This window comes from Microtus pennsylvanicus, chromosome 2 (genome assembly GCF_037038515.1).
Source record: "Microtus pennsylvanicus isolate mMicPen1 chromosome 2, mMicPen1.hap1, whole genome shotgun sequence".
In the NCBI taxonomy this organism is placed as follows: Eukaryota; Metazoa; Chordata; class Mammalia; order Rodentia; family Cricetidae; genus Microtus; species Microtus pennsylvanicus.
In genome coordinates this window covers 71,503,324-71,521,588 of record NC_134580.1, presented here as the reverse complement: position 1 = coordinate 71,521,588, position 18,265 = coordinate 71,503,324, and the positions used below count along the sequence as shown (strand labels likewise).

At 43.4% G+C, this 18,265-nt stretch overlaps 1 protein-coding gene and 1 pseudogene across 1 annotated transcript in view; one reads left to right on the top strand and one right to left on the bottom strand.

Moving 5' to 3' along the window:
- The window catches only part of Hsd17b12 (hydroxysteroid 17-beta dehydrogenase 12), a 155,423-nt gene that overhangs the window by 12,373 nt on the left and 124,785 nt on the right, over positions 1-18,265 (top strand). The gene's annotated exons all lie outside the window — the stretch shown is intronic.
- Positions 10,087-14,171, bottom strand: LOC142845222 (SH2B adapter protein 1-like; annotated as a pseudogene).

Here is an 18,265-nt window from a genome sequence, read left to right as displayed (position 1 = left end):
GTGACCTTCCTACAACAATTTACTACCCTGACTGACTTTTTAAATGTGGGTTTTGTTAATTAAATTCAGATCCTTATGCTTTCAAGGCACTTGCTTTACCAATTGAGTGAACTCTTTCTCCAGACTGTTATGACGATTCTTTAAATAAAAATTATTTTTTAGATTTATTTTATGTGCATGAGTCTAATGTGATGTTTTATTCCTTTACTCTTTTTGAGGGTTCCACCACCCAGCTCCCAAGTATAATTCACACATGGGGGCTTATTCTTAGTTATGAATACTTGGTCTTACCTTGACTTGTTCTTTTTTTAAATTATCCCACTACCTTTTGCTTCTGGGCTTTTATCTTTCTCTATTTCTGTATACCTTTCTTTACTTCTTCCTCTGTGACTTGTTGTGTAGCTGGATGGCTGGACCTGATATTCTCTTCTCTTTGTTCTCTTGCTGTTTCTCTTCCTTCTTTCTCCTTCTGTTTATCCTCGCTGCCCATTAGCCCCACCTATCCTTGCTCCTGCCTTACTTTTGGCTGTTCATCTCTTTATTAGACCATCAGGTATTTTTGACAGGCAAAGAATTACAGCTTCTCAGTGTTAAACAAATGCAACATAAACAAAAGTAACACACCTTAAAATGATATTCCCCAACACATAAGTATTTGACTTGCTTATATGTATGTGTACTGTGTACATGTACCATGTACATTCCAGGTGCTCCTGGACATGAGAAGAAGGCACCAAATCCCCTGGAACTGGAGTTAATGAAAGCCACCTTGTGGGTGCTGGGAACAGCATATGATAAACTGCTGAGCTATCTCTAGCCCCTGAAGGAGGAGTCTTTGAAGGATCAAAATGGAAGGTAGAGGCAAGAGGATTAGAAGCTTAAGGTCATTCTTCCCTGCAGAGTGAATTTGAGGCCAGCCTGGGCTGCATGAGACCCAGTATAAAAAATTACAATAACAACAAACAGCAAAAGGGCAGTAGATTGAATAGGATAGCACAGGTGGTGGTATTTAAAGTTTTTTCCCTTAGACTTTATTTTTTTCAAAGCTTTTATGGGGCTGAGGGTGAAACCTGGGGGATTGTTGGTGGTAGACTAGGTATAGCAGTTGGTGGTGGTCAAGGAAGCAAAGACTGTAGGTGCCTTTTTTTTTGGGGGGGGGGTAAATGTATGTTCATGGGGGTAAGGGAGACAGCAGAGTTCAGGGAACTATGCAGTGCTGGGGCTCTGCACTGGTAAAATGCAAAAAGAGGGAGCAGTCTTTGAGAAAATAAGTACTGTGCTGTCAGGTTCTGGGTGATATCCATGCGGTCTTACCATAGGTCAACCCCAGGCTGAGCCCAGTGTTCTGTGCTTAAATCCTTTGGCTTAACAGTTGGGTGTCCAAAATTACCTGCTGTAGTTTCTAGTCTAGAAGAGTTTGAATCTTAGTGCATAATATTTTAGGAAAGAGAGAATACTGTTTGTTGTTAGTTTTTTGGAGAACATTATTTTTGATCAGTCTGCATGTATCTCCCAAAGCACCTTGTACTGTAGGTTGGCAAATCAGTTTTGGACAGGAAGTACAAGAGCTGAATCAGTATCTCAGCTTTATTTTGGTCAACTGTCCATGTTGGTCCTTCACCACCAATTTTTTAGGTTTATCCAAAAACTCTCACCTTGCCCATCTTCAGAGACATTTGAGTCCTTGGAGGCACTGTAGAAGTGCAAAGCATTGTGCAGCCTCTGGACCTTGGGCCTTTTCCCCACTTCCATTTTCAATTAGATACCTGGAAATAGAATCATCCCATGATTCAATCAAACTGTGAGGTTCATATTGCTGCTAGGCTTATTTTGGGTTCTGCTGCAGCTTTGTCATGATCAACATCTGATTCTCTTTTTGATGTGATTATCTAATACATGTCAGTTTTAGAGGGTAGCTAAAATAGATTCCCCCCTACAATTTTATCAACGTAAGCTCTATTTCTGATTCAAAAGTTCACTTAGTTTAATCACGGTGTTAAAGACGTTCCTTAAACTTTGATCTTAATAGGCATAAAAAGTATGGAAATGAATTAAGAATATAGTGAAATTATTACTAATGCAGTGACATTTCAACTGCCATATAATTAGAAGATTTTTGTAGCTTGACATAACTCCCATTATTTTATTATAGGCATTAGTTAAGAGATAGGAGTTCACGTCATCTCTGTTTCAGTACCTTACTGTTCACAGCTCCGGTTAAAAGGAAATTAGGAATGCTTTTTTTTTTAAAAAATAGATTTTTATTCATAGTTCAAAATTAGGTTCTTAGGATTATGCTATTATGACACAACAGTACCTATTTATAGCAAACATCAACTCTTGGGTTTGAGATTTAACTCAGTGGTAGACTTATCTGCCATTTATGAGGTCCTGAATTCAAGTTCCAGTACTACACAGGAGGAACAAAGTATCATTTTTGAAATGAAATATTTTTTAGAATTTGCTTTGAATCTTCTTTTAAAAATCAAGGTTAGGATTGTATGTTGAAGATTATCAAGTCTTTTAGAAATATTTACTTGAAAATTCATTATTTTGTTATAGAGATTATGAATGAATTCTTTTTAAATCCATACTATTTATTAAAATTACTGTGAATGGAAATACTTTTTACTTTTTGTGTTTTGGATTTTGCCAGAAGCATTTTTTTAGACGAGTTGAATTGGATTTAGAGGGCACCTGTTAAATGACTTGCTGAAGCTTAATGTCACTGCAGTCTTGGCACTAGTGCAGAGCTCATGGTTCAGTTAATCCAAGGCAGGAGCCAGAAGTTTTGGTATTTATACACTAGAGGCCACTAGTCACTAGTTGAAGTCTCATTAGAGAGGAACATCCCTTTAATGGAACTATTCTTCAGTGCACCTGGGTGATGCTAGTTTCAGCCATGAGAGGAAGGTCATGGGTGGAGAGATGCCAACAGAATGTGCTGCCCAGTGTGGGATTGTCAGAGGGCATATGGGCAGGATACTACTAACATAGCTGCAATATTCATCACAATATTTGCATTTGGTTCCATTTTCTTTAAACAAAGCAATGTGTGAGGATGGAAAACCTGTTCTTTAGGTAATAAAAGAAACACAGTTGAATGAAGCATGAGTTGATGTGTGTTACAGTCTTGTTGGTGGAGCTTTTATCATATCATGATGGTTGAATTAACAAAATTTACTACTGGTAATTAACTGTTGGTAATATAAATATATTAATTTCTATACATATAGGTGACCATTAACTAAATATTGAGTTTGTTTTAAGTGTATGAGCTAACCTTTTCCTCTTCATAATTTAATACTGATTCATGATATGGAAAATGATTTTTACTGGTCCCCTACAGGTTAGCTACAACTCTTAGGTAAGTTGTAGCACATAGAGTAGGTTGCTTATTGACAGAATCTCAAATTTGTATAAGAAGTGAATACTTTGGTGGTGGTTGGGCCTTTCCTCTGCTGCAGGGATTAAATTTCAGTTATTTCAGTGCTTGCTTTATCTTCGCCTTGCATGTTGGTTAGGGTTGGATAGTTGTAGCAGTGAATGCAGGTAGAGGTCTGCTGGAAGAAGGGCTTCTCAGATGCTCTCCGGAGCCTAAAAGATAGTCAAGAGTATTATGTGAGAATGTGATGTTAGCAGGCATCCATGCTATTAGAGGAAACACTGGGAAAGATCTAAGCCTGGGGTGTAGAGTAGAAAGATGGAAGGCACTGGGTTCTTTGAGCCTGGCACCAAGCTGCTGACCTCTGATGCTGGTGGAAACCTACAGTGTTCTTGACTTTGAGATGATGAATCCCACTGTCCTGAAAAAGACTTCTGTTGATTGCCACTGGAGAACTTCTAAGCTATAGACTGAGGAGAAAGGGAAAAACTGCTCTTGATTTGAATGCAATTTCATAGTTGATCAAAGTGCTCCATATCTAGATATAAAAGTCAGTAACTTTTCTGAACCTGGTGTAGTGGTCTTTGCTTGCTATCCTAGCTCTTGGGAAATGGAGGAGGAAAAAAGATGCTGAGCAAAGTAATCTTTGGTAGAAAAGCCAGTGGTATGGGAAGTCCTTCTGTATATGTGTTGCTTTTATTGGTTAATAAAGAAGCTGCTTTCAGCCAATGGCTTAATAGAATAGTCAGACTGGAAGATTTTATGTATGTATGTATGTATGTATGTATGTATGTATGTATGTATGTAAATACATACACATATGGCAGAGTCAGTGGGAATCCATGTAGCCGCCTGCAGGAGACTGATACACTGAAACCTTGTCAATAAGCCACAGCCATGTGGCAATACACAGATTAATAGAAATGGGCTAATATAAGATAAAAGATTTAACTCTTAAGCTATTGCTCAAACAGTATTGAAATTAACACAAATTTCTGTGTTATTACTTTGGGTCAGAGCAGCTGGGAATGAATGAACATCTTCCCTCAACAAATTGGTGCCAAGGTGGGTGGATGGGCTCTGTTTGCTTGCAACAATTAAGAGCACTGTGGCTCCTTAAAGAGAAGTCTTACTGATTCAGTGGTAGCAGAAGAAAAATGAGCGGTTTCAAAAGGGCAGTTTCCTGGTCTATGCTGCCAGCAGGAACTCTGGCTCTTTCAGGAGACTGAGCACTTGAATGGGGTTTGTGATAGCATGCTGCAAGTTACTCAGTGGCATCATGGGCCAACTGGTTACCAGAGTTGAGGTGGTGAGCGTGGCTCCCACCTGGCAGTCTCAGAGGCAATGAATGGACTTCTGCTATGTTGGACTGGGAGGAGCCAAAAGGCAAAGCAGCCTTAGCCCTAGCTATGCCAGTTTGCATTTTAAGAAGCAGTCCTGATCAGAAAAAGATTACAGATACACAATAAAGATAGATTCAGATAAAAAAGACCTCTAAATTGGTCACAGTGCTGGATAAATGTACATAGGCTTGAGGGAGAAGAAAAAGAGTAAAGACAGTAAAAGTAATATAAAAGAGTACAGACAGTCATAGATTAAAAAATTAATAGAGTAAGAAAAGCTATGTAAAGATGGAATGTATACAGTCTGGATTATGTACATGTTGTATTTTCTTTAAATTTTTTGACTGTGATAAGCTAAGTACAGCTTCATTGTACATACATTTCATTGTATGAGCTGCTAAGCTAAACCAACATATGTATTTTAAAGGTATATTGATTTCAAAATTTCAGTCTAAGGATTTGTTGCTTTGGAAAAGAGGTTCTTCTTTTGTTTCCACAGAGGATGAGAACCTGTGGATTCCTTCCAGACTAATGTGGTTTGATGGACCAGGATCCCCTGAAATATCGCCATAAACACCCCTAAAAAATTACCTTGCCCAGCAAAAAGTAGGGAACACTTTGGAGAGAACTATGCCCAAATTCCCAAATATTGTTTATAAATGTTTGTTTATATTTAAAGGGGGATATGCTATAGAGATTTGCATTGGTATGGATCTTGGTTTATTGATACAAATTTAAGGTCAATTTTGTTATATGTATATTTCTGCTCTTGATTAAGGTATTGTGTTTGTGCAACTCATTTAAAAATGTAATGTATAATTAAGAAACACAGGTTAATAGGCAGTCATCTCTAATAGTCAAGCTTGCAGTCATGTTAGGGTTTCTAGTTATATAGAGATATATTTCAGTTAGAAAGATGATCTTCAACAGAAAGATGATCTTCAACACTATATGACTCTTCTTGACAATGAGACACATCTGCTTCTGGCAGCATCAATCTACTTCAAGAGGAAGATGGGCATTGGGGAAGCTCTTTATGGACTTTGTTAGCCATTTGGGCAGGAGGCTGCTCTTTCCTGGACTGCTTGATGTTATGCTGCATGAACTGGACACGCAGGACACACAGACAAATGACTTGCCTAAAGGTGAGACAGTCTTTCAGGGTCCCTGCTTAATGAAAGAGTCTGCCAAACATTCTGCAGGACACAGAAGAAGGGGACTGAAAAACTGCCAACATAGGTGGAATTGTCTTTGAAATTTCCTGCTTTATGGAAAGGTCTGCCAGATACTATGGGCCAGTAGGCTGAAGATGGATGCCCACACATTACAGAAGAACTTTGGGTGACTGTCCAGGCAGCAAGATGTCTCTATTGATTCTAGAATTTTGGAAGTTGCTTACAATTCTCTTCTTGTTTACATAGGTAATATATCCTTCTGTACTCTTTGATGGAGTTGAAGAATAGGTAGTTATCATTATAGTTTTCCTTAGTTAAGGTAAAAGATAAAATAGATATAAATATTGTAACTGTAATTCTTGCTTGATACCTGTTTTGTTACATGTAATCTTAACTATATTAAAGTTAAAACCTTCCTTTGTATTTAAACAGAAAAGGGGAAATGGTGTGTGAAATCCTTCTGTGTATGTGTTGCTTGTATTGGTTAATAAAGAAGCTGCTTTCAACTAATGGCATAACAGAATATAGCCGAACTGGAAAAGATATATGTAGAGAGTGTAGTTAGATGCACTGAAACCTTGCCAGTAAGCCACACCTACATGGCAGTACACAGGTTAATAGAAATGGGTTAATTTAAGATATAAGAGTTAGCCAGAAATACACTTAAACTATGGGCCAAACAGTATTGCAATTAATACTGATTTCTGTGTGATTATTTTGGGTTGGAGCAGCCAGGAACGAAAGAATATCTTCCCCCAATAAACCAGTCCTGGATAAATCACAATACATGATCTCAAATTATACTACTGAGATATAATAACAAAAACTGCATAATACTGGTAAAAAAACAAAACACACAAACCAAAACATACAAACAAACAATAGCAAAACCAAAAAGTTCATCCTAATATACATAGTGAATCTTAATCCAGTCCAGGCTACATGACATCTTGCCTCAAATAAATAAACAGTAGCTTTTGTATATAGCAAGCACAAACTTGCCAAGAATGAAATCAGGGAGAAATAGTAACTTCAAAAATAAAAATCTTATTAGGGCCTGGTGGATGAAGGACACTTACATGTCTGCCCAGGGTCACTCACCTTGGGCAGAGAGGTGAAACCACAGGCCAGTTTGGCACTTTGTGGCACTGGGTGGTAGGGTGCCATTATGGTAAGCCAATATATGGTGGGGTTTGGGAAAGAGAGGGGGGTGCAGAATGGCTTATGTTCTGTTGAGAGTGGCAGATCTGAAGAAGTGAAGGCAGTGAGGAACAGACTGGGAGGGGAGGCCTGTTTGCTACTGGAGGCTATGCTGATGTCAGGGCCTGGGCTGCTGCCAAGACAGTCTTTGTTGACGTCTGTGACTCCTGTTATCATGGAACCCTGTGAGGTCACACAGGGTCTAGGTTGCCACATTCGTGCCTGATGGCCATGTCACCACAGGTCCCTTCCCCCATCTGAGTGGCCTGCACTGCCACCTGGGGCCATGGAGGCATCTGGGCCCCAGTTGTAGCCGAGGGCCACGTTTCGGTCTGTGGCTTTACCGCAGCCAGATTCTGTGTTGATGTTGATGGCCTGCATTGCCACCAAAAGCCCACAAAGATGCCTGGGTTCTAGGTTGCCACCTGTGGCTATTTTGGAGTCTGAAGGACATTCAGCCGCTAGAGCCATGCCAATCTGAGTGGCTTGCACTGCCACCTGGGGACATGTTGTCATCCGGGTCTGAACTGCTGTTGAGAGCCATGTCTGGATCTGTTGCCCTGCAGCCAGGGTCTACTTTAATGTCAGGGGTTCCTGTTATCACAGAAGGACATGAGGACGCCCAGGGTCTGGGCTGCCACATGTGGCCATATTGGTGCCTGGGGGCCGTGCAACAGGAGCTGATCTGAGTGACCTGTCCTGCCCCCTGAGGCCATGGAGGCTTCTGTGTCTGGACTGTAGCCCAATGTCATGTCTGGGTCGGTGGCCCTACTGCAGCTAGGGTCTGAGTTGATATCTGTGGTTCCTATGACTGCCAGAGGCTGAGTACATGCCAGGGGTCTGAACTGACATCTGGGGCCACGTTGGCATCTGAGGGTCATGCTGCTACTGGGCCATACAGTCCTGCACTGCCACCCAGGGCCATGGTGTCATTTAGGCCTGAGCTGTGGCCTAGGGTCATGTCTCAGTCTGTACCGCTGCTGGGTCTGGGTTGATGTCTGTGGCCCATGTATTCACCAAAGGCCACAAGGAAGCTCAGGTTCTGGGTTGCCATGTTGGAGTCTGAGTGACATGCTGCTGCTAGGGCCATGCTGACCTACAATCCCACCCAGGACCTGGGTCTTGTCCCTGCCTAAGCTGCTGCTGAAGGTCATGTCTGGATCCATGGCCCTGCTACAGCCAGGGTCTGCTTTGATGTCCGTGACTCCCTTTACCCCCAAAGGCTGTGCAGATAGATGCCTAGGGCCTGGGCCTACAGCTGGGGCCATGTTGATGCTTGAGTGTCAGGCTGCTGCCATACAGTTCTGGGTTCCTGTGGCCCCAAGCTGTGGGAGATGGGGTGTGTGTCTGTGGTCCTATGGCAGTTAGGGTCTGTGTGATGTCTGTGACTCCTGTCACCATCAAAAGTCCAGTGTGCTAATAAGTCGAACAATTTTTTAAAAATATGTATTTATTTATTATGTATACAATATTCTGTCTGTGTGTATGTCTGCAGGTCAGAAGAGGGCACCAGACCTCATTACAGATGGTTGTGAGCCACCATGTGGTTGCCGGGAATTGAACTCAAGACCTTTGGAAGAGCAGGCAATGCTCTTAACCACTGAGCCATCTCTCCAGCCCAAGTCGAACAATTTTTAAAAGAAATAAAAATGGCCAACAAATATTTGAAATTGTTCACCATTTCTAACCACCAAGGAAATGCAAATTGAAACTGCTATGAGATTTTATTCCATCACATCCAGAATGGCTACCATCAAGAACGCAAGTAAGAAGCTGGGCAATGGTGGTGCACGCCTTTAAGTCCAGCATTTGGGAGGCAGCAGCAGGTAGATCTTTATGAGTTTGATGTCAGCCTGGTTTACAGAGTGAGATTCAGGATAGCCAAGGCTACACAAGGAAACCCTGCTCAAAAAACCCAATGAAAAAAATTCTAACTAGCCCATGCGACTGAAGGAAAAGAAAGAAAGGAAGGAAGCAAGCAAATAAATACTGGCTAGGATATGTAGAGAAAAGAACTCTTATTCACTGCTGGTAGAAAGGTAAATACATGCAGCCACCGATAAGACAGCGTACCACGGAGGTTCTTCTGCCTGCTTCCGACTGTGTTACTCACCGTAGCTAGGAAATGGAACTGGCCTGGATTGTGGCCATGTTCATTTATTCCTTTCTTAGTGATGTTTGGATGTAGTACATTAGTGAGCTTGTTCTCTCTTCCTGATCTTCCTCCTTTTGCTTGCCCAGCCATGTCAGTTGGTGATGCTCTCCACTGTGGTTTCATATATATTTGATTCATTGAGTTCTTAATTTCTGTTGTATATATATGTATATTTTAATTTCAGTTTCCTTGCTTGCTGTGGGCTTGTTGCAGCTGCCTGTTGAGCAATTCCCATTTCCTGGGCGGGTAGGCATTGAGGAGACACTAAGGCAATGTAAAAGTTCTTTATTATGAAAGGGTCGGGGTTTTTATGGGGTTAGGGAAATTAAACTACAGCAGTTGGTTGTCCTTTTGAAACTGGCAGTCGCTGCTGGTGTGTTGTGATTGGCTAGGAATGTGCATCATTAGTTACTGTGCTTTTGGTCTGCTGACAGGTTGTTTTGGCCAGTTTTGCTCATTCATTGTGAGTTAGCATGCTCTTGCTTGTGCTTGCACTATTGCCCTGTCTCATTTAACCCTTTTTATTTTATTTTTATTGGGTGACTTTGTGGGAGTTAAGGATTTTTATAATGCCGCCTTGGGGACCCTTTCCCCCAGCATTTTGGGCTACTAGTCCTCTAAGGATTGGCTCCCTGGAAGGTCCCAAGAAGTCAGAAACAAGGGGAGACTTTTAGAATAACTAGGACTTTAAATGGCCTCCTATATTTGCGTTAGCCAAGCATGAATCACCTCTTTTGGAGGTTTGGTCCAGTGTGCTCCATAGCCATTAACACCTGGAGTGTTGCCGTGTTCACCCGCTGTTGTTGGGATCTTAGCTGTAGGAGACACTTAAGTAGAAATATTACAGCCACCACCACCCCTCCCATAAGGCACCATGCAACAAGTTTAGGTGGGTCTAGCAGGGATTTTATGTGATCCCATACTTGGCAAAAGAATATAGTAGATAGGTCCAGTGAATGGACTTATGTTGAGTTGGTTGTATAGGTTCTGATTAAATGTTTACAGCTGGGCAAGGGTAAACCAGATAAAAGCTTGTGTAAATGAAATTGTTGATAGAGGAGTCTAGCCTGTTCCAGCAAGGGAAGGACACTGTCATAGGCTTTTGGTTGCCTGTTGCTAACATTCCTGGCTGCCCTGTCTGAGACATGACGTAGGACATGTGCCAGGGCTGTATTCTGGACTGTAATAAGTCTTGAATAGTTTGCATGGTTTTGGAGCTGAAGTCATTTTGGGACTTTAATTTTGCAAAAGATAATATTTTGCATGCTTGTGTGGCATAGCGGCTAACTGAAAAAATATTTACAGGTTCTGATTGAGTCATTTCTAATACCTTAAGGACCACCAATAACTTCCCTAGTTGTACTGATCCAGGATTTGGTTGGGTGTAGGCTCTTTCTGTATGATTAACTCCCATTATTATTAACCCAAAATTAGTTTTATTGGCATCTGTAAAGGCTATAATGACCAGAGGGATGACATTTTTTGATGGTGTGGCTTAACTTTTTATCTTTAATTTTAAAAGGCGGAGGGCAGAAAGTCATCTGTCCTGAGGGAAATGATTATCCAGCATGCTCATACTGGACCTAGCAATCACTTTAAAACAGACTTCCTCTGTAAATGGTTGGTTGTTTTTTCTGGCTTTGTTTATGACAATGTCTCTGCAGTCTCTAACTGTAACTCCTGGGTCAGGGAGTATACCAAGTACTACAAGTAGCTGCAGACTGGCCTGAAGGGCAGCAAATGGCTTATTTTCATAGATTGTTCCAGGAAGCTGGCTGAGCACATAGAATATGAGCCACAGAAACTCCCTGCTGCCACCTTGGCTCTGGAAGAGGACCTAAAGGTATTCACAGTGCTCTCAAGCTAACTCACAAAGACACCAAAGTCTATAAGAAACTACTGATGTTTAAGTAATCTCAGCAGAGAGAACAAAAGTATTGGTGCAACTTGTCCTTTTAAATGACATCTACTAGCGATCTGCCTAGTGGATGAGAACCAGTTCACCTTAACCATTGCAAACCAAGGCACACCACTTACTTCATGTACCAGGAGTATGAAGCCATTGTCTACTCTATCATTCATATCAGAACCCATTGGGAGCTTCTACAGTCTCATGCCCAGTGATAGCCCTTTTGTCATTTAGGACATTAGGTCTTTGGATGAACCCTGGGACAATCGTTATGTAAGTGACCAGACTATCCACATCCTCAGCAAGTACAGTCTGGCAGGGTGGAATTATTGTCCTTGTCAAGTTTTACGTTGACCAAGGCATTGATGGAAGCCCTAAGGGCGGAAATGTACCTGTTCTGTGTTTCAGTATCACGGGTGGCCAACACCCACTTACGAATATCCTTATTTCTAACAGGTGTGATGGCATTATGGGTGATGGTCTGAGCCTCTCCCAGGTTAGCTGTTTAATATCCTTGGTAGAGCCAGATGGGACGTGCTTTTTAACAGCATTGGTGACATGGGTCAGAAATTTAGGAAATGGTTCCACAGCCTGCTGGAGAAGATTGTGGAAATAGCCTCCACTGTCCTGGGGTATACAGACTTTGAGGGTGTTGAAAGCTAGGTTGGACAGTTGTCAATAGGCATGTAGGCCAGTCATGGATTGTGAGACAGGTCAGTGTATTGCTCATGGTCAGTAAGCATGTTGAGGGTAATGTTAAGTCCAAATTACAAATTCGTTCGGGCTTGGCTCTCTGCTACATCATCATTAACAGAGTGTCATTGGAGGAAAACTGAGGGGTCAAGGACTGCCTTCTGCATGGAGTGCCAATTGTAATGGGTTTGGTGCTGCATGGCCCATTGTCTGAGTATTTGCTCAAAATAAGGAGAATTGGGGTAGCGTCGGTTGCTCTCACACACCCCTGCATGGCTTCCAGCCTGCTCCTGTCCCTACTGCCCCTGGGAGGGCACATAGCTAACAAAGACAATATCACTGAAACCTCCAGACTCCAGAAGAATAGGGTGTACGTGGAAGTGTTCAAGCTCATTGAAGATAGACTGGAACCACAGATGTTAGACCTGGCACTGACCCTTCTCATTCAGTGACAAATGCAGGTGCTTGGCCTTGCCCTGGAAGTTGAAAGTAAGGGAATATTCATCACGTCTTGTCTCACTGTGATGTACCAGGAAGACACCATGGGAGCCAATGCCTCTGGGCAGCCTTGAGTCAAGAGAACATGCCATGGAACCAAGGATATCCTGAGAGGGGCTGATTGCCCCCCAGTGCCCTCTGACTCCCACTGGAGTAGGAATGACCCTGTGACTGTGTCTGGAGTGTCCATGTGAGGCTAGGGGGCTGAGAGGGGATGAACTGTCCCTGCTGAGGCCCCCTCCTCAATGGGAATGCGTGGGGGCAATTCTGGAGGAAGAAGTTCTGTTGGGTCAAAGTGTGAGGCAGCAATGGAGGCACAATTAGAGGAGAAGGATGCTGATGACCAGTCAGAAAGGCTCCCGTGGGCTGGAGAGATGGCTCAGTGGTTAAGAGCATTGCCTGCTCTTCCAAAGGTCCTGAGTTCAATTCCCGGTAACCACATGGTGGCTCACAACCATCTGTAATGAGGTCTGGTGCCCTCTTCTGGCCTGCAGACATACACACAGACAGAATATTGTATACATACTCACATACATACTAAAGAGTTAGGACTTTTTAAAAAAAAAGAAAAAAGAAAGGCTCCGGTAAGTCCCCTGTGACAGGCAATTGTTACTCTCCCAGGGTCCCAGCATCAGATCCTGGCTGGGCAGACTCTGAATGATTCAGGCAAGGCAGCTCTAGGCTGTCTGTGTTATTCTTTGTGAGGAAGGAGGTCCCAGGGACCAGGGAAAGGTTCATGGGGGGAGGGCTGATAGCAGGGCAAGGTTCTGGGCGTCAGACGCATCAGTCGTCTCCAGAATGTACTCTGAAGGGCCTTGTACCTTAACCACAAACGCGTTCTCCCTGTCAGGCATCTCTAGGGCCGTGGCTGTGCGGACATCAGTGATAGTAGAGCAGAGAATGCTGAGTCGGGGCCAGGATGCCTTATACGAACTCCAAGTGACTTCCTCTTCCTCCTTCACTTTGGAGCAGTAGGCAACACTTTTGCCTGTGAGGCTGCCTCCCACCCTCACCCCGGGTCAGCCCAGCCGCCCATCCTCCACGACCCACTCCTGCTGGGTCGAGGTCACCTTCTTCAGCCCCCATAAAACTGAGCAGTTCTTCTCTCTGTACCGTTCCTGCCCCGTCTTTCAAGGTTCCTCCTCCACGATTCAGTCTCGCCCTCTCAAAGCGGTGAGCCCATCTCTCCCCAGGGAATGTGCCATCGCTAGCCATTCCCCTACCATCTGTCCCAGCATCACCAGAGGAGTTGGAGTTTTTGATGTCGTCTCCAGAGGTCCAGCTGGGGAGGAAGAGTCAAGGGCCCCTCGCCACTGCCGGATGCCTCATACAGAGCCTCTGACTGAGCGACTCACTCAACGGAGGAAAAAGCATTTCTTGAGCTTCAGCTTTGAGGACATTGTAGAGTAGGAAGAGACTGAGGAAGGAAAGGGGCCAGCTAGGTCCTCAGAAGATAGAGGTGGGTCCAACAACCCTGCAGTTTTCAAGGGGCAAGTCATGTGGTGGTGCAATCTCCACAAACAGGGCTCGACGGGGCCAAGACAGGTAGGGTGAGTGAGTGTGAGGCCTGGTTCACCTCAGTTTTGAAGTTTTGCCGGAATAGCTCAGGAAAGCGGCCAGAAAAGGCAACTTGTGCTCCCGGCTCTGTGTGTTGTGGATGGGAGGCCAGGTTGAGGTGAAAACGGCGGGCAAGATCCAGGAGAGCAGCCCTCCCATGGGACTCACAGAACTCTTGCCAACTTGTGAGAGGGGGTGGTGGCAGTGCTGGCACAGAATGGAAGGCCTCGTCATCCGGGGAAGGGGTGCCATTCATAATGGGTCCCAGGAGGAGGACAAGGGGAGCCTGTGAGGAGGGGGCAGCAAAGAAGAAAGCAGCCAGAAGACACGGGGTGAGCGGCAACAACTGCATCTTGGTCCGTGTGCTCAGCCCCAGGGTTAAGCTAGTGGAAGTAGCCACTGTCTGAGGAGAACGTTCTAGGCCTGCAAGGGAAAGGAGATTCAACCACAGTCGAACAGCTAAAGCCTTCCAGTGAATTAAGAGACCAGTCACTGCCCTGATGGCTCTTAAATGGTGGTCACGTAACTGGATTTTGAAGGGACAGAAGTGGAGAGAAAAGATCCAAAAGTCCACACTCTGAAGAGCAGTCGGGACTCCCTGTAAAGCAAGGAGAACCTTCAGAGAATCCTGGAGAGTGGCCTTGGACAAGTCATCAGTTGTTCTCAGGCTGTGAGGGAGTCTGCACAAGGATGAGGACAGAAGGGAAAGTATTGCTTGCAGACCCAGTGTGCTGCTTATAGTGAGGACTTCTGCGGTTTGTTAGGCCGCGTCCCTGTGCTCACACAGTGTCTCCGGGTGAGAAGGACCAGACTGAGGGTCCTTTATTGGTTCTACCTCCAGGGTAGTCAGCCCTTATGTGGAGGTACTGGGGCACACCGAGTCACGATGGAGTGTTCTAACTAGGAAGAAAAATGGGGAAACAAGGAATGTAGAGATAGGAAAGAAAGCCCCAGCTTGCCAAGGGCATAGAAAACAAAAGTAGGGGTCAACTCACCGAAAACAACAGAAGGGAATGAACTGAAGACTCTGGCAGATAGTCGGGATGGGTACAGCAGCCGGGGCAGCAAACGCAAAGGAAAATGCCCAGAAAAGAGTATTAAGGAGGACCCAGAAGGTGAGCAAAAGGAAAAGGTCCATCCACACTGGGTGCCAGTTGTGGGCTTGTTGCTGCTGCCTGTTGTTTCTTTGGGGTCAGGGCATGAGGAGTAGGGGAGTACTATGGGCAGTCACTGCTGGCTTGTGATTGGCTAGGAGTGCATGCCATTAGTTACTGTGCTTTGGTCTGCTGACAGGTTGTTTTGGCCAATTTTGCTTATTCATTGTGAGTTTGTATGTGCTTGCTTGTGCTATTGCCGTGCCTCACTTGCTGAGTTTTTGTTCATGTTGCTGACTCTCATCAGTTTTGATTTTTTTTTTCTTTCATTTGCTGACTTCCCAGGTACTAGATTGGATTTGTATCCCTGTTTGTATTCTCCTTTTAAAAAAGGTTTTAAAAAGTTATACGCACGAGTGTTTCTGAATGTGGGTTTTTGTGTGTACGTCTGTCCAGTGCCCACGGAGGCTTTAAGAGGGTGTTGGATACCTGGAAGCTGAAGTTACAGGTGGTTGTGAGCCATCTGTTGTATGTGCTGGGAACTGAACTGGTCCTGACGAGTAGTGTACACGCTTAACTTCTGAGGCATTACTCCGGCACCTTGCTTGTATCCTCCTTGAGGATTCTGATAATTTTTTTTATCAATTAACTTTTGTATACATCTGGCATTTTACCTATTTTAGGGTCTTTGAGTTCAGTAAGTGAGTTCAGAATGTGATGTTTTGAAGGAGTCACACTGCCTCTCTTTCATGTTTCTTGGGCTTTGTGTTGTGTTTTATGTATCTGTAACCTTGACTGTCTCTTCTGGTTTTACTTGAGCAGCTTATTCTTTTTAAAAATTATAGTATTTCTATGTATATAGATGTTTGCCTGTGCACCACATTTGTGATTGGTGTCTAAGGAGGCCAGAAGAGAACATCAGAACCCCTAGGATTGCAAGTACAGATGTGAGTGTTTGGGAACTGAACTCAGGTCCCCTAGAAGAGGAGCCAGCTCTCTTAGTCCCTGAGCCATTTCTCCATCTCTGAGCAGCCTCTTCTTGAGGACTTGATTCCCAGTACCACTCAGCAAAGAGAAAGCAAATTGCTTTGCAATTCCAACATACCTGAGCTAGGTGCATTGCTATCTTTTTGCACTTTTCAGGTGTCTTTTCACCTGCTTTGTGACTCCTGAATCTTTTCCTGTTTGCTTTTGGAATAAATCTAGTTTTTCTTATTCTCACTCTCTCCTTCAGCTGACACTTGTAGGCACCTCACCTGGAAGTCCTAAGCTTTTGTTACATTTTATTTTATTTTATTCGTTCCTTTTCTTCCCTCCTTCGCTTCCTCTCTCCCCCTCCCTCCCTCCCTCCCTCCCTTCTTTCCTGTTTCTTTCTTTGAGTTCTCCTCCCTCTACTCTTCCCAGTTACGTCCCATCTTTGCTTCCTTCCAGACCCACTCCCTTTTTATCTTTTAAAAGAATAGGGTTCTAAGGAATAATAAAATAAAGCAAAAATAAAATAGAGTAGAAAAAACAAAAAAATTATCACATCTGTGTTAGACAAGAGAAACAAACAGAAGGAAACAACCAAGAGAATGCCCAAAAATCAGAGTTTGCTTATTCGAACACTCAGGAATCCCATACAATCACTGTACTGGAAGTCTTAATAGATACGAGTATTTTTTTTTATTTTTTATTTTTTTTTGGTTTTTCAAGACAGAGTTTCTCTGTGGCTTTTGAGCCTGTCCTGGAACTAGCTCTGTAGACCAGGCTGGTCTCGAACTCACAGAGATCTGCCTGCCTCTGCCTCCCGAGTGCTGGGATTAAAGGCGTGCGCCACCATCGCCCAGTTTAGATACGAGTATTTGATTGCTTTTGGGGTGTTGTATTTTGCAGTGTGCTGTGAGTATTATTACACTGAACAAAATGGAAAAATGATTGTTTTCATAGAGCTTGCATATTAATATGGGAAGACAGACAATAAGTAAATATTTGGCAAGATCAAAGGGGGGGGAGAGAGAGAGAGAGAAAGAGAGAGAGAGAGAGAGAGAGAGAGAGAGAGAGAGAGAGAGAGAGAGAGAGATGAGGAAGGGTGGGAAGAGAGTTTATCTCTGCCCTTTTATGTAGGATTGGGCAGACTTTCCCACTCACGTGACAGCTAAACTGAGATCTGATGAAATTTCTTCATTCCTTTCCAACCATATAGGCCTCATTGTTTGTAGCAAATTTGGCTAACAATTAACTTTTGTACTTGTTTATTCCTTTGCCTTGAATACTCTTAATAGGTAGCCATAATTTAAATTAGTGTGTGTGTGGGGTGAGGATTGTGGTTAACTCTTATCAGGCAAATGGAATTCTTTTAGAACTGCACAGGCTGAACCTGGCTGTTATTGAGTTACATGGATAACCCCTGATGAGACTTTTGTGTTTCTTTGGTAAATCATTTTGAAATAATGCATCTAAACGGAGGCCCGTCACATGCATATACATGGTGTTTGGATCCCTTTGAAGACTGAGTCCCACTAAAATTACTTTGCTTTACTTGCTTCTTATAAAAAAATTAATCTGGACTAAGTATAACAAAAAGCTAAATAATCTTCTTTGGCTTGAACCAAATGAACAGAACACTGCAGCCTGGCTGGTGTGAATAACAGACATTTCTCTCACAGCTCTGGAGATTTGGAAGCCAGGAGAGGACACTTCCTGGGGTGCCAGTGGCCATCTGCTCTTCTCCTGTAAAAGGACCCCAGTCTCAGATAGGGCCTCTTCCCCGATAACCGCAGATCTCATGCACAGATGTCAATATATGAGCTTGGGGAGAGAGATGATACCTTTAGTTTTACAGCACAGTTGTAACATTCTCTCCACTAAACTAATAAAAATCTTACCACATTACCTGTACCATAAAGAAAAGATTGAAAGTTTTGTGGTTAAGTAGAAGTCTAGTTTTATTTTTAAAAAAGATTCATTTATTTATTATGTCATAGTGTTCTGCCTGCATGTATGCCTACATGCCGGAATAGGGCACCAGATCTCAATATACATGGTTGTGAGCCACCATGTGGTTGCTGGGAACTGAACTCAGGACCTGGAAGGGCAGCCAGTGCTCTTAACTTCTGAGCCATCTCTGCAACAATTTTATTCTAAAGCAACTTTTTTGTTTCTTTTCTCGAGACAGGGTCACTACGTAGCCTTCGCTGGTCTGGAATTTGCTAAGTAGACCAGGCTGGACTTGTACTTACAGAGATTTACTAGCCTCTGCTCTGCAGGTGCGACC